A 15,173-nucleotide genomic window follows, 5' to 3' on the forward strand; every position below is an offset into this window, starting at 1 on the left:
GTTTCCTGATTATTGGAGTGATTTCCGTGATTTTTATAACGTGATTTTCTCAATTGTATGAGTGATTTGTAAAATTTCTTCTTTTAACTGATTTGTGAGTGAGTGTTGTAAATTAATTTTTGGTAGTTTTCTTTGAGTGTCGATTTTGATTTTGACATTCCTTTTGTAATTTAGAAAGGGAAGGGGGAAAAATAGGCATTTCAAAAGAGGACACCATTACTCCCCCTTCCCTTATATATATACTAGAATTTTTTTGCACGCGATGCGTGCTTGAATTTTTTTCGAAATAGAAACTTGATTTTCTTCGGCATAAGAGTCAAAATTTGAACATTAGACATACGAAGTATAATTGTTTTTAGTTGCAAAATTTGATTGGTTTAGTTTCTGTCACTTAAGTCTCTCACCAATCTTTTTGTTTTTTTTTTTACTTTTTAAAGTTAAATTCTATGAGCAAAATATAAATTTAATTGAATTTATTTATGATTTCTAATATTATAATTTTTTTAGTTGATTTTTGAATTAAGTACAGTACTTCATAAATTGTAAAGAAAGTGGACACTTTGGTTTCAAGTCAATTTTTTCATAGATTGTAGTTTATAAGTAAATTTTTAAGTTTTTGTAATGTTTTCTCATTTTAGTGATTTGCGTAATGTAAATTATGCCATTTTTTTAGTTGACTTGTGAGTGATTGTTATAATTATATTTTTTGTATTTTTGTTTGAAGCCCCCTTTGATTTGTAAGTGAATTTGTAATTTAGAATGGGAAGAGGGTAACATAGTCTCTTCATTCGGGGACACCATAACTCCCCCCTTCCCTTAATAGAGATATGTTGTACTTTAATTCTTGAATGATATTTTACATAAACCTTTTTACCTTGATAATTAATCGCTATTATATAATAGAAAAAGATAGGTCCAAATATATGTAAAAGTTTCATTATATATAGGGAACACTATAAAAAAGAAAATAATTGTTTTCCTTGTCTAACTTCTAAATTTCAATTTCACTACAAATACACCTATATTTTTTTATCATTACCCACCATTAATTGTGAATGGTTCTTGAGAATAGTGATTTGTAAGTAAATTTTTGTAAATGTTTTTGTATGTATCGACAATCTAGGTTATTACTTTTAGTTTGTATGCTAATTTTAAGTTTTAATAAAGTTTTCTGATTATTTGAGTGATTTGCGTGATTTTCTCAATAATATGAGTGATTTGTAAAGTTTCTTCTTTTAAGTGATTTGTGAGTGAGTGTTGTAAATTAATTTTCGGTAGTTTTTTTGAGTGCCGATTATGATTATGACATTCCTTTCGTAAATTAGAAAGGGAAGGGGGGCAAAGTAGGCATTTCAAAAGAGGACACCATTGCCCCCCCTTCCCTTATAATATATATATATATATATATATGTGTGTGTGTGTGTGTGTGTGTGTGTGTGTGTGTGTGTTGTGTGTGTGTGTGTGTGTGTGTTGTGGTGTGTTGTGTGTTGTGTGTGTGTGTGTGTGTGTGTGTGTGTGCGCGCTTAAATATTTTTTTGACTAGATTGGACTTAATGGAATCTAAACAGGTGAGTCCAAATTCAGTTCGAAAAATATTTGGACTCTAAAATTTGAGTCTGAATCCAATCCAAATATTTTCCAGTCCAGTCCAGTCTGACAACTTTGGACTGAACTGGATTGAACTCTGAACATTTGTAGTCCACTTATACCCCTAATTTCATATAGGATGTTTAAACTAAACATGTTCAATAAAACTCTTTCATAAAAAAGTTTAACTTTATTGCTAAGTTTCTAAAACGGATTATCTTGATCAACTATTCAAAGACTCAAAATTATTAAGTATAGTGAATATTTTGGAGAAAACTAGAATTTAATTTTCTATTTAAATACATACCCCTCTTAGTGGTGTTCGTCCTTTGGTTGTGTTAAATTGCATGAATCTCCTTATCTTAGAGTTTTTTCATTGATCAAATATATAATGGGTATAAATATACCAGTCCTAAATATGTTAGGAATCCTAGAGATATAATAATAAATATATACAAATTATATCCTAAATATGTGAAAAAATTCCATCCAAAATATAATCTCTATCACACCCCTCACAATCATAGAGGAATGAGGTAGTAGCTAAGACCGGACTTAAAATCCATAAAGAGTTGTCATAGTGTTCTTTTAATTTGATGAAGATGTCAGCAAACTGATACCTAGTAGGCTAATGAAGAACCTGAACCTGACCCAACGCAACCTTTCCACGAACACTATATATATATATATATATATTATATAATATATATATATAATATATATATATATATATATATATATATATATATATATGTTTGGTACATTGGTGTCGGGCTGGGTTGGTAAACGAATAAATAGGACGAGCCACTAGTGGAAAAAGCCCATCTGATGCGGTTAAAATCGAGCTTACTGATGTAGTTTTGGTCCGCATCAGATCGGCCCGCAGCAGCTAACAAAAAAAACTCATGCGGTTAAAAACCGCATCAGTATATTAAGAATATAATGCGGTTTTCCAGAATAACCGCATCAGATTTTGTGTGTTTTGAAAAAAAAAGTTATGCGTTGTAACCAAGGTATGGAATGAACGAAACCAACCCTAAACCAAAACAACCGTAGACGAAACCAACGAAATCAACTAACGAAATTCGAAAAAGTAATCAACGAAACAAACGAAATTCATAACTCAACAAACTAAACCAATGCAACGAAATTCAAAATTAAAATGAAACAAACATATGAACTGCAAAATACGAAATAAAAAGGGCAAAAATTACATCCAAAAAAATACTTCCTCCGTTTCTTTTTAGATGTTACACTTTCTATTTTAGGAAGTTTTAAATTAGATGTTACACTTTTATTTTGGGTAATAACTTCTCTCTATCTATCTCTTATCACATGTTCACATGGTACCCTTTTGTTTTTCATTCTCTCTATCTCTCTATCTCTCTCCTCTCCAAAAATTACCTAGGAGTCCGTGATTTGAAAAGTGTAACATCTAATAAAAAACGGAGGAAGTATAATAAAAACAAAAAAAAAACCCTAATCATAAAAAAAAATCCGAATGACAAATACTAAATTGAAACCCTGATTATAAAACTACAATTACCGAAGGAACCTATGGTGGTCGACGATGAACGGAACGAACTCAAGCAATTTAACTCGAGCAAACTCTTTTTCGCGTCTTTTCGCTTCATCCTTAGCCGGTTCAGATCTTATTCAAGGAACGAAGTGAGGAGGGTGGATTGGTTTCAGATATGGACATGAGATTCGTCGCTGAGGTTTGTCGTTTCAGAGGTTCGTTGTTTCGGAGGAGGGAGGAGGGAGGAGGGAGGAGGGAGAAGGATTTAGAAATTCGTGGCTGAGGTTCGTCGTTTCAGAGGAGGGAGGAGGGAGGATGGAGGAGGGAGGAAGAAGGAAGGAGGACAATGGGGGCGTGGAGTGAAGATAGAGAAACGAGAGAGGGGATTAGGAGGGTTAGAAATGAGGTGGGTTAGAAGAGGATTTAAGTTTAAGTGAATATAGGATTTGGGCCGCGCATATTTCTAACATGGGCTGTTTCATGGACAGATTTTCTGATGCGGTCCAACGAACCGTATCAGATTTTTTAAAAATCATAGCGGTTTTTTTTTAATCTGATGCGGTTTGTTGAGGACCACATCAGATTTTTTTGCCAACTTTTCATCCTCTTTTTTGGTTGCTTTTCGGATGCAGTTTTACAAAAACTGCATCCGTTACTAAGTGACATATAAGGTTTTTCCCACTAGTGAGCATTATCACAATAAACAACAGATGTCTGGCGAAGAGGGCAACAAAACTGAAGTAGTTTGTTATTACATAGCCAACAACAAGTACATTAGTGACGCCTCGATATTTTGCCTCTGCACTTGATTTACATAGAGTAGCTCGACGCTTAGAAGACTACGAAATAAGGTTATCTCCAAAAAAAATAACACTATCTTGAGGTAGAACGATGAGTTTCAGGATCCTACCCCAATCAGCATAAGTGTAAGTGATGAATTGCAGAGAAGTAGAAGGATATAAATGTAGCCATAATCAATAATACTCTAACATAACGCACAATGCTTTTTAATGCATCAGAATGAGATTCCTGAGGATCGTGCATAAAAAGGCATACCTTATGTACCACATAAGCTATATCAGGACTAGTAAATGTGAGGTATTGTGCTGGAGCACCTATCAAGCTGCGGTACTTACTAGGATAATGGACTGGAGGGCCAACATTAGCACTAGGCTTTGACTTGGTGTCTACATGAGTAGTTAAATTCTTACAACTAGATACACCTTCATGCTCATCTAATATTGTGTGCATACTTTTGTTGAGAAGGAAACATATGATGGTTTTTTTTGGTAACAACAATATCCAAATTTAACTCAACGGACCTAGGTCTAACATAGGGAATCTAATTTTGAGTTGAGTGATGATATGCTCCTGGAGAGCATCAGACAAAGTAGTAAGAATAATATCAACCACATATACAAATTATATCCTAAACATGTGAGAAAATAATATCCTGAGTACATTCACTATCAGGTTATTTAGCGCCATCGCCATATGTGTCGCATCAAACCATGAGTAACAGGTGATAGTCTAGTGGTATTGACATCAATTCCAATTCTAAAGATCATGGCGGCGTGTAAACTAGCTTCTAAAGTACGATTTATTCATTTTTTAATTTGTGAATTGCGATCTTTTATCCTTGATAATAAAATTTTCTGAAAGTATCAAACACTGCTTCTCGACCCCGTAACTAGATTAACATCTAGGCACTCAAAACCTATAATATGAAAAAGAAACCCATATACTTCCTCCGTTCTGTTTTAAATGAAACATTGGATGAAATGACACTATTCATTGATCAATTTTAACTCCAATTTATCGCTATTATATAAAAAAAAAACATAGTCAAGTGGGATCTTGTTAGATTCGTCTCGATGCATACTATCAAATTATAATTTTTTTATATTTTTTACGTTTACACAAATAAAGATATTAATGACTAAAGAAGCGCGTTGGGTTGCGTGAAAAAGCAAACGTTTCATTTAAAACGGAACGGAGGAAGTATGTACCTTGCTTGACTAGGTACAAGGAGTCTGAAACGGAACAATTAAATACAATGAATAATAAATTTTAGTATACTTGTTCTGTTGTGTAATAAATGTAGAGTTTTTTTTAATAACTTTTACAATGCATATAAGACTTCTATTTTTGGTTAAAGGATCCATTCTATCTATCATTCTATCTTTTCATCACATAAATCTCTCATTTTATTAGTCTTTTATCTTTTTTCTCGTCTGATGAAAACTCCTTAAGAAAAATGTTATGCCTTCACTCTTAGAGATCGTTCTTTTCACCTGAAAAGTCCTGAATTGAATTGAACTTATCTAAACTGAACTTATTGACCTGATTGGGCTTGATTGAAACTTAATGGACGTGATTGAAACTTATTGGAATTTATTGGATTTGATTGAAATGTATTGACTTGATTGAAACTTAATAGATCTGATTGAACCTGATTGAAACTTATTAGACCTTATTGGATCTAATTGGAAATTATTTGACCTTATTTGACAAAAAAAACTAATAAGTAGTTACATAATATTACCCCTAACATAAATACTATCCTTCAAAATTTATTATGAGATAATTATTAAAATTTATCTTTCGAAAAATAGTAATTATTAATTATCTCTTATGATTAACATCTTAACAAAAAAAAATCTATTTATATGCTTGTCTTTACACAACATTCACCATTAATATATCTAATAGTCTTGTTTTGATTTCATAAATAACTAGTAGGAAATCAATTCATAACATTTATATCTTAGGTTTTCTACTTACAATAATGTAACCTTGTGGCGATTCACAAATAATAGAACAACCTTTTGATTATTTCAGAATAAAGCAACCTTTATACCCCATTAACTTTGAGTAAGACAAAACCAGTTATAACCTGAAGAATAGGTAAAATACACTAGTAGAATAATTGCTTATTGCTGCGGTGGTATTGCTGTGGTTTTACCCATACGCAGCAATATATCACGTAAAAAGAAAAGGTAATTAAAATATGAAATGAAGATATTGCTGATATTTCGGCCTAAAAGTGCACAATATGATGTCAACAGGAATTTTTTTGAAAAAAGTTGACTATTTGACCAGACATATTGCTGGGGTTTTTGAAAAAACCCGCAGCTATATGTTAAAATAATATTTAAAAAATAATATTTTAATATATTGTTGCGGTTCTTGACGAACCGCGCAATAATATCATCAAAAAAAAGGGGAAAATTCCTCAGGTACCCCTGAGGTTTGGCGTAATTCCCAAATTACCCCCACATTTGGGGAATTCCTCAGATACCCCTGAGGTTTGTGTTTGGGCTCAAGATACCCTTATTATGGACGGAACCCTAACGACGTCTGGTTTTCCTTCTCTCTCCCTAATTTTCTCTCTCCTCCCATTCTGCCACCTACTGCCAAACCCCCCCTCCCTCACTCCGACGCCAGCGACCCTACCCCCTCCCTTCCCCATTCCCGATTCCCTTACCCTCGACGTTGGCGCCGGCCAGAATAGCAGAACATCAGCCTAGGGTGGTGCCTAGGGTGGTTTCGAGGAGGGTTAAAGGGTTTGGGGCGGCGTATCTGGGTTGGGAAGGGGAGGGGGTCGACTCACGACAGGAGACATGAAAGGGGTGCCATTTTCGATAGGGGGAAAGGGGGAGGGGTGGGTCGGGGTGGCTGGGGTGGGGGAATCAAGAATGGGGAAAGGGAGGGCTAGGGTGGGGTGTCAAGGTGGGGGAAAGGGAGATGGTGGGGTCGTCGGCGGGTGCTGCTGTTCTGGCTGGCGAAGGGAAGAGGGTGGGTTTGGGGGGGTGTTGCTGTTCTGGCAGGCGAAGGGAAGAGGGTAGGGTCGCCGGCGCTAAAGTGGGTGGTGGTTGCCGGCTGGGGGAGGGGGGTCGGCAATGGGTGGGGGAATGGGAGGAGAGAGAAAATTGGGGAGAGAGATGGAAAACCTAACGGCGTTAGGGTTCCGTCCAAAGTAAGGGTATTTTGAGCCCAAACACAAACCTCAGGGGCATCTGAGGAATTCCCTAAATGTGGGGGGTAATTTGGGAATTATGCCAAACCTCGGGGGTACCTGAGGAATTTTCCCAAAAAAAAAATAAGGCGCCTATTTCCCTTCAGTATATAAGGCGTGTCACTTAGGAGTTTTTTTTCCTCCTTTCATCTCTCTTAGGCAGTTAGGCGCCTCTTTCCCCCTTCAAATATCACGACTGACTCTCTCAACCCTTCTCTCGTCCTCTCTCTCCTCTCACTCCTCTCACCCTCTCACCTCTCTTAGCCGCATCATCTCGAGATTTTATCATCACCGAACGCAGCAACGCAACAAACAACTTCTTCCCATCTATCGTCCTCACCATGGCGAAGCAACGCAACATTTTCGGCCTCCGACGAAGCGAAATTCGGCCTCCATTCTCACCTCCCTCAACCGCATCATCTCGAGATTTTTTTTTCCTTTTTTTCGTTTTTTTTTATCGGTTTTTTAGATTTGTTTGTTTCTTTTTTTCTTTGCAGATCATTTTTTGTTTGCTTTTTCATTTTTCGTTTTATATAGTTTTTTTTTCGTTTTGTTTGGATCTGTTTGTTGTTTACTTTTTCGGTTTAGATCGTTTTTTTTTTCCATTTTAGATCTGTTTATTGTTTTTTTAGATTGTTTTTTCAGTTTCTTTTTCATTTTACATTTTATTCTTTTGTAATATTGATGTAATTAGATTTTTCATCATTTATATATTAATGAGATTTATGTCATTTTATCTTTAATTTGTCTGCGAATTTAATGGATAGTGAATGGATTAGTTGTTTGGTTTTAATATTTCAAATTTAATTGGCAAATGCTAAAAAAAAATATTTACCTGTACTAGGACAGTACATATTGCTGCGATTTTGGCTAGAAACCGCATCAATATACTGGATTTTTCTGATATAAAATAATAATATTACTGAGGTTTATGCTAGAAACCGCAACAATATGTTGAAATATTGATGCGGTTAAAAACTGCAATAATATATTATTTACCTATTGTTGTCCCCTTAATTGTTGCACGATCAAAACCGCCGCAATAGACCACTTAGTAACCGCAGCAATAAGCGTTTATTCTACTAGTGATGGGACACGTGTTGACTAATAATTGGTTCCATAAACAAATTTTATAAAAAAATTTAAAAACAAAAGTTAAAAAAAATAATAATAAACCCACCCCCACCCCACTGCCACACCTCTGTCTCTCTTCCCCCACCCACTTTCTCCTCCGCCCACCCCAGCCACCCTCCGCGCAACCTGAGATACCATGTGCCTTTACTGCCGAGTCCACCGCCACCCTCACCCTACCCATCTTTGCTCCTCCCTTAATCTACTGGACCCACCAATCCAACCCTAGACTCTAGGGAATGCCCCTCCCCAGTGCGGTGCTGCAACCACCTATTTTAAGGCTTCGTGATGGGTAGTCGGGTTTTGGGGTTTTTCAGTTGAGGGGGAGATGGGGCTGGAGTCAGGATGGAGGGGTGGGGTAGATTGTGGCCTTGTGGGTTGGGGATGATGAGGAGAAAGAACGAGGGGGGTGGTTGTTGTGGTAGGGAAAGGTATGGAGGGAGGTTATCGTGGCTAGGGAAGGGGAGGGGGTGGCAGTGGTGGGAAAATGGGAGGGAGGGGTGGTAGTGGTGGGAAAGGGGGAGGGAGGGGTGAGGCAGTGGGTGGAGGGAGGTTTGGGTTTAGTTTAGTTTTCTTTTTTAAGTTAATTTAATATTATTAATTAGAATTAGGGATTTTAATTACAAAATTATCATTTGTTCAGGTCACCGGTCAACTTGACCTATCCAAAATTAATGGGTATAAAGGTTGGTTTATTATGTAATAATCAAAAGGTTGCTCTATTATATACGAAATACCGAAAGGTCGCATTATTGTAAGTAAATAATCCTTATATCTTTCATTGTTATTAGCAGTGGCGGAGCCACTCAGTCACAAGGGGTAGCACCTGCTACCCCTGTTTTTTTTCAAAAAAAAAAAAAGAAATTTTTTTAAAAAAAACAGAAAAGTATAGAACCGCTTCTTCTTCCTCTCCCTCTAGTTGTGCTCTTTAGCTCTTTGAGTCTTCAACCTTAAAGTTTTCTCTATTATCAATTGTTCACTTGATCCAGGTCTCTGTACTAGACACAAAAAGCCCGAATTTTAACTCCAATTCCAACAAATTAAGCAAAATCGATGAACTAATTTCAGTAAAAGGTTACAATGTTCTCCAGAGATAGAGAAGGGGGATTTAGCTATAACCCCTCAAAATTAAATTTAAATAACTTTTTCACCAACTTTCACAAATTGGGCCGAGAACAGAGAGGGAAAGAAATAAATGAGATGTTAAAGATGTCACTTTATGGAGGAAGACTCCATCAAAGCTTTAATAAAGCTTGGAAGTAAATAAAAAGAGAAGAAAAAATGTAACTGAGAAAGTCTAATTTGATGGATAGCTGAAAGAGATATGTATTAGTAGATGAAAGAATTTTTTTTTTTGACAAGGAAAAAAGACTTAGGCTAACCCTCTAGTCAGGGGGGGCAGCCTAAAACATCCTTTCGGATGATAAGGGAGAAATCCATACAGTACGGGGGCAACCAATACAATAAAGAGGGGTAGTGATGCGCCTTCTTGGCCATGAAATTAGCCGCCCGGTTTGCTTCCCAGAAGCAATGACAAAACTGGCAATCCGCGAACAGAGATTCATCCATACCTGCATCTTTCACCATATTAGAAATCTCCCAAGGAATACGCCAAGCATTCTTCATAGAGTTGATGACTACAAGATTACCCCTTCCACAATAATATTTAGAATATCCAGAGAGAGAGCTCCTTGAACACCTTCACGAAGAGCCTTAGCCTCAGCTTGAATAATGGAAATATGGGGTCCTAAGGACTTGGCCCAAGCCAGCAACACCTCCCCCCTACTATTTCGAATCACAAACCCCAGCGCGGCATTCCCACTACTTTCCTTCGGACCATCAAAGTTTAGCTTACAGAAGTTCTCAGGAGGGGGGGGGGCAAATAAGATTAGCGCCTACTCTAGTAATATTTGGCTTAGAAGAGCGACTCGAAGCTTTCCCATTAAGATCCACATCAGCCCCACCTGGAGCTTTTAACCACTGTGCAAAAAAATTACTAATCATAGCACTAACTTTTCGAGGAGAGAAACCCTCCTCATTATAAATAACTTTGTTTCGAGTAAACCAGACAAACCACCACACAAAAGCAAACTTTGAAATGGAAGCAGTATCAATGAGAGTGACACTCCTCAATCCAATATCTAAAGGAAGGGTAATCCGACAGGTTAATAAACCCAAGGAGAAAAGGCCAGGAGTCAGACGAATTAAGACAAGAAAACACCTGGAGAGTGAAAGGATATTGAAAGCAGAGATGAGCAATTGATTCGGAGGCGTGGCAACATAACACACACTGATGTGGTACAAAACCCTTACATTTTTCAAGTCTATCCTTGGATGACAACCCATCATGGCAAGCTTTCCATAAGAACAACTTAATCTTAGGGGGAACATTAAGATTCCATAACCAAGCAAATTCCACTTTTTCGAAGTTAGGATTATAAATACCCTGAGCAGGCAATGACCTAGTCTTAACAGAATACTGACTATCAGTTGTCAATCCCCAAATCAAAGAGTCTTCTTGAGGAGAAGAGGGAAGATAAAGGGAACAAATCCTAGCAGCAATATGAGTGGGAACCAACCTATCAATCCTATTTCTATCCCATCCTCCAAAATAATTCAAAACATCACTTACTTTAAGACCGCCAGATCTAGGAGGACGACTAACCACCTGTCGAATAGGATATTGAAAAACCCAATCATCATCCCAAAAGCTGATGTCTCTTCCATTCCCTACCTGCCATCAGAGCCCCTTTTTGAACAAGGGCCTAGTAGACATAAGCTTCTTCCATTGCCAAGAAGCAACTGGAGAAACCTTATGTGAAAGCATATCGTGAGACTTGAAATATTTTTTTTAACTAGACTAACCCATAGATTATCTTTAAGCTTTATGAGTTTCCAGAGAAGTTTCATTTGTAAAGTAACATTGTTAACATCAATCTTTCGGATGCCCAAACCTCCATAAATCTTAGGAAGACAAAATTTATCCCAACCAATTAGATTTGCTGTCTTATTTAGATTATCTTTATTCCAGAAAAAGTTTCGATAGTGCTATCCAACCGTGATAAGACAGGCTGAGGAAGATAAAAGTTTTGCATCTAATAATTAGCTTTAGTTGCCAAATTAGCTTGGATTAAAAGTGTTCTACCAGCTTGGGATAATGTGTTGGCTTTCCATTTTGGTAACTAGCTAACAACTCTGCTACTAACAGTCCCAAAAGTTTCCTTAGTAACTCGCGAATCAATAATGGGACAACCTAAATAATCACCTAAGGTGCTAACTTCAATCATACCTAACAAAGAGGCAAAATTTACTTTAGCCAAATCAGGAACATTCGGGGAACGTTGAAAGGCAAACTTGTGAAAATTGACAACCTGACCAGACATAGAACAATATTTATCAAGAATTTGCATAATCACCACACAGCTAGCATCAGATGCTCAAGCAAAAATCATCGTATTATCCGCAAAGGTAAGAAACGGGATACGAACTCCAGATTTACCTATAGAAACTTCAATAGGCTTATCACGATGGGCCTTTGCTGCTGAGAGCTGTCTAGTAAGAAGCTCGACACAAAGAATAAAAAGATAAGCAGAGAGAGGATCTCCTTGACGAATACCTCTTGACGGGTTAAAGCGCTCACCCGGGATACCATTGACTAGCACCGAAAAGGAGGGGGTGGAGATACAACGATTAATCCAATCGATTATATGTTGTATCTCCACCCCCTCCTTTTCGGTGCTAGTCAATGGTATCCCGGGTGAGCGCTTCCTTTTCGATGCTAGTCAATGATATCCCGGGTGAACGCTTGATGAAAGAATTAGAATTGCAAATATAGCGACATATAGTATTACTAATGTCTAATGCTAGATAGTACGTTTCTAGAATATCTAAGACTAATTTGATGGATAGCCGAAAATAAGAAAAGCCTATTTTACCCATTAATAGAAAAGCGGACTACCTTAGTTAGATCACCATAATTTTTTTTATAGGCTGATCATTTTAATTTCTAAAAGACAATTACTTTTAAATCGTAAATGTATGGTTATTGGTTGAGGAAAAAAAATAGTTAATGCTTATTCATTTGAAGAGGGAAAAAAAGGAAAGAACCCAAATTTGTGAAATTATAGGCAAAAATGTTGTGAATTGTGAATTTTTTGTATATTTGTGTTATAGCCTTATAGGTTTAAGTTGATAATTGAGATATGACGATTAGAATAATTAAGATGAAAATGTAATGTTTGTTCAAGATTCTAATTAGATTTTATATGTATTGAATTGTGAAGAGAAGAAAAGAGAGTGATATTTGAGATTTTGAAACTGGACACAAAATGAAAGTGAAGATAATTTTGTAACTTTTCGAATGTTTTTTTTTTTTTTTGGATAGTTGAGGAAATCATGCAAGAGTGAAATTTTTTATGAAATAGAAGAAGTCAAGAAGGTGTCTTGTTTGATTGGCAAAAATATGAGGCATAGACTTTCTTAGGAAATAATTTCATGCGAATACTAAATCCTTAGAAAAAAACTACTTCTGATTACAGAACAAACAAGCACTTAATTAATATAGTTTTTTTTATAATTGATTATATTGTAATATTACGCTACTCTTCATTTGAAATCCAAGATTCGCCACTAGTTATTAGTAATGAAAACACGTAAAGACAACATAATCTGTCTTATATACCTGCCAAAAGAAAGAAGTGCAAAGATGAGTAGTAGCGTGCGAGTAACGTGTTTCATAGGGAGGAAGGGCGGGGTGAAGGAGAAAGAGTGTTACGTGGTAGAAATGGAGGATTGCAGGGACTAGGGAGCTAGCTTCGTTGCAACTTGCAACGTGAAGAAAGGAGGCACATATGAGCCCCATCAAATATCTGAACAAAACCCAACAACCCGACAAATCCACATCTGATGTAATATAATGGATAGTATATTTGAATAGCGACAAAAACAGGCCTCAACTTTGCTGGGATTTCAGACCACCACTATTCTACACCACTCAGTTGTCTCATGAGTTGCGTTAGTTACGTTGATTCTCCCTTCACCTTACATCTATTATATTCTTAATTAAATGTTGATATAACGTAATTTCTTTTGGGTTTTACTGAAATATATATTACTAGATATCTATACAAATATATTAAAAGGAGTGCGAAAACAAGAAATTGTGTCACGTGGTGCTCCACCTAGGGAGTTTTAGTTTATGTAATTCATGTATAATAAAAAAATTTAAGAAATTGCATAGTATAGGGTTTGATCCCAAGACCCCAAGTACATATACTAAAGTTCTAACTACTAGGCTACATGGTATATTTAGTATTATTATCTCTATTATATAAGTCAAGGGGTGAGCAACAGTGTCCTCCTGTAAGATTATTTTTATACCCTTCACTTATCAAAAACTGCTAATTATAAAATATTCGATTCCTTCTTGATCTATATTTATGTGTAATAACTAATAAGGAAACTTAAAATTGCCTAACTTATAATAAGATGTAATGTACACATAATATATTTCCCAAAAAAATATGCTTAAAAAGAGATATTATTGATTGAAAATTAAACTAATCTAACTAAAGCAATTCCAAACAATTAAAAAGTAAGAACTTACAAAGTTTCTTTCTAATTAAACTTCCAATTGTAATCACAATTTCAAAGAACATACATTAACATAAACATACCAAAAAAAGGGACAATCTCATCTTTTCATTTTTTGCTTTTTATAATTGTTTTATGTGTCGATTAGGATAACTTATCATTTTATTTGTTTAAAGGCTCATAGTGGTCATTTGTGTTAGTTGGGATAATAAGACACTATTTTAAAATTAACGCACGCATCGCGTGCATATAAGGCTAGTCATAAAGTATTATATTAATAAATGAAATTTTTTCTTACCCGGGACATAACCCGACCCTAATAACTAGTTATATATATATGGAGTATTTAAATACTATGTAAATGCACCAATTTTGGTGTGAGCTTCTTGTTGTGTTTGGGGATAGTAACGTTTAACTTCTTGCAGTTGAAGTATTTTTCACTTAGGAGTAGCTCTTTAGCACAATGGACTCATTAATTGCATCTTCATCACTCTCCTCTCTATCCGTTCTAAGGTTCAATCCATGTGGTAAATTGGTAAGTGGTAAGACTAGATGTGATTATGGACCGGTCCGACCGAGCTTGCTCCAAAAAAGTGGCCTATTTTGGGCCAAAGCCCCGACCGGGTCGGGCCAAATCGCTGGCCGAAATTCCCGCGACATAACCCGCACGAGCAAGACCAAGCGGGATTGTTTGGGCCATTTTTGGACCGGGTTAAACTTTAGATTAGTTTTGCATGTTTAAATTGTCTAGTGGCCCTTTTTTGCCCAAACATCGGGCCGTACTCGAACCACGGGCCGAAAAGGTGTGTCCAAAATCCACCCACTTTCAGACCGGGTGCATGTTGATCACCTCTAGGTAAGACCAGAAAAAGTAGATGTACATCAGTCGAGAGTCACTTAGGTCTATCTAACAAATACTCTTGGCCCTATTCTTTTAGATTTATTTTCAATTCAGTTCAACTTAATGTTATTTTTTTATTTTTTTTATTATTATTCATTAGCTCAGTTTAATTCAATTTACTTTCTCCTAATCAAAAAGAACAGAGTCTTAGTATTAGTCAACTTCCTGACTTAGTTTCTTGTGCTTCTTTACATGTAGGATATTTAGTTGTTAAATGTAATTAGTAATATAAATCGGATGATGTTAGTACATTGTTGATTGTTGGTTACTACAATCATTTTACATTTTACCTTACATGTAATTACTTAACAATAAAATTTATTTCCCAACTTCTTTTTCTCATTTCATGTAAGCTTCCTTGTTGACCTATCAATCGAGTTTCTTCTCTTTGATTTCTAATAATTCAACTGGAAATTTGAGTTTTA

Source organism: Beta vulgaris, chromosome 6, assembly GCF_026745355.1.
Source record: "Beta vulgaris subsp. vulgaris cultivar EL10 chromosome 6, EL10.2, whole genome shotgun sequence".
Taxonomy (NCBI): domain Eukaryota; kingdom Viridiplantae; phylum Streptophyta; class Magnoliopsida; order Caryophyllales; family Amaranthaceae; genus Beta; species Beta vulgaris.